The sequence below is a fragment of the Mercenaria mercenaria genome, chromosome 9 (genome assembly GCF_021730395.1).
Source record: "Mercenaria mercenaria strain notata chromosome 9, MADL_Memer_1, whole genome shotgun sequence".
Classification (NCBI taxonomy): Eukaryota; Metazoa; Mollusca; class Bivalvia; order Venerida; family Veneridae; genus Mercenaria; species Mercenaria mercenaria.
The window spans coordinates 48,448,241-48,451,032 of record NC_069369.1 but is presented as its reverse complement, the minus strand read 5'-3'; positions in this window follow the sequence as shown (position 1 = coordinate 48,451,032).

Below are 2,792 nucleotides of genomic sequence, written 5' to 3'. Positions count from 1 at the left end.
GGCAACCTCCAGTTGTTAAACAATGGAAGACTGTTGCACAACATTGGCATAGAATTAGTATAATGGATAATGATAGAATTAATCATAAAATTTTTGCGTATTGTAATACTAAGAGTAACTCGGGATGTAAAAATTGGGAGTTTAGAGTACGAAAACATATGAATGATATAAATTTGTCAGATATGCTTGTTAACTGTAATACAACCTCTTCTAAATATTTTTGTGATAGGGTTGTAACTTGTTCCATGCAAAGGTTTATTGTTTCATGGAAAGAAGCTATTAACTGTGATTCTGGTCCATCTGGTAGAGGAAGAAATAAACTGAGAACCTATAAAATGTTTAAACATGACTTTGTACCGGAAAAATATGTTGGTGCTTTTATTCCAGCTAAACATAAAGCTGCATTTGCCAAGTTTAGATGTGGTGTTGAACCTCTAAAACTAGAAACGGGTAGATATGAGAATATTCCTGAAAACCTGCGTCTTTGTCATTTTTGTAGAAATAGTGTTGAAAATGAAATACATGTTTTATTCCACTATAATGCCTATCAAAGTTTCCAGACTGATCTATACACCAAAGCCTGTGAAGTTAATAGTAATTATAATAACCTAGGTAATGAAGAAAAAATAGTATTTGTACTATCTGATGAAGCCATGATAAAAATAAGTGCCAAAACCTGTTATATGATTTTAAAAACCAGAAACAACATGCTGTATAGTTAATGCACTGCTAAGCATCAATATATGTTAATTTCTTTTACTGAAGATCGATATTCAATTTTGAAAATTTCAATTATTAACTGTGATCTATCGAATTATTTAAAGTCCTTTATAATTTTGTATGTAGGATAACAAATGATTGTATGTGTTCAAAGTGAGACTTGGTTTGTCATGTTAGGGGCTGACGTGGCACGGTCATTGCTGGCTTTGCCATTCATGGCAGTGTTGTTCTTTCTTTGGTGGATGGGACTGGGTCTTGCACTGAACAGTACAATTATTCACTAAATCTTAATTTGATGCTTTGTGGTTCATGTTAGTTAATTTTAACTGTAATATATCTATAATGTGATATGTAAATACCACTTTTATAGTAATAGTAATATATCTATAATGTGATATGTAAATACCACTTTTATAGTTAAGCTACATTAGTAATGCAACAAATTGTTTAAACCATGTTTGTTGTAATCTTACAAGACTAAATGTTGTAAAAGTATGTTTCAACGAGAGGCTGGTATTAATCAGTTTACAACAGATCTGATCTGTTATAATACTTGATTTTTTAAACTGTTTTTTACCAGATACACATTAGTGTTGTTTTGGCCTATCAGTTTTTTAGGTAACTAAATCGTTTTATGGCAGTTTTTAGGCCAGTGAAAGGCCCAGATTAATGCCAGCTTCTCGGTTTTTACACATAGTTTTTACACATAGTTTTTTAGCTCGACGCTTCGAAGAAAATGTAGAGCTATTGCACTCACACCAGTGTTGGCATACTTGTTGGCGTGCCGTTGGTTAAAGATTTTGATAAATATCTCTGTTACTATCAGAACTATTGACTTAGAACTTACAATTATATAATTATTATCTATTACAGTCTGCACCAGGAGAGACAATTCTCATAGTTATGATTTGAATTTTGAAAGATTTATGCCCCTTTTTAAATTTTTATATTATAAAGTCAAGTATCCTTGTTGCTATCAAGCTTTTGACTTAGAACTTCATATATTTTTCTACTATCAAAATCTGCCCAAAGAGAAACAATCCCCACAACTCTGATTTCAGTGTTGAATTGATAATTAAATACTCGTTTACTATTAAAGGTTACCCCACTATAAACAATTCCCATAGTTCTGATTAGAAATTTGAGAGATTTATGCCCCTTTTAATGGCAAAGCTCTTATTCAGAGGCAAACACCGTGAAAAGTCGAGTATTGTTATTCATGAATCTTAACTGTAAATTATTTGAATATTTTATATGATATGTACAGAAATTATATTATATTTGTAGTCTCTTATAATTCTTAAATAGAATGGTCTTGCAATAGTTTGTTGTAATTGTACACTGTAATTATATGTCGTATGCAAGAATGAGACGTAAATAAAGATATAAAACTGTGTTTGGTTAAATTTAAACAGAGCACAATTGTCTGAACAGTGTACAAACTCATTACTGTTTTTTCAGGCAAGGGTGGAAAAAAAGTGGTAGACAATGAAAGCAGTAACAGTTTTATTAAAAAAATAAACAATGAGACAAACATTTCCAACATCTTTGGACGGTTCAAAAATCCAATGTTAAACAAACGATAAAGCCCGAAACGCGTGAAAATGTTCCGAATGTAAATCGGGTGAAGTACGCGCTCTATGTATAAAATTAGATTGTGCGTCTAGATTGATTAAACTGGGCGAGTCTACTTACTTATTACTTGAGGATGAAAAAACGTGTTTTTTAAATGTTAATTGCTCTTAAACAAGGGTGGCGGTTGAACTACTAAAAGTACAACAACAGTTAATTCACAACAAATCGCACGGTATGTTTTATAATCAGTAGAAGCTAGTCGTATTTACGCTTATGAGACCTGTTTCACCCATAAGTAAAGAATTCACAGGTCCATCATGAAATATTTTCCCCAGCGCGTATATACTTGTCCTATTCAAAATGGTTGGGCATTGTGCTCACTGCTACAAGTAGACACCGTCGTTTATATGACTGAAAAATTGTTGAAAAAGACGTTAAACCCGAACACACACATATTCAAAATGATCGCGGCCTCATAGGCCGCGATCAATAACATT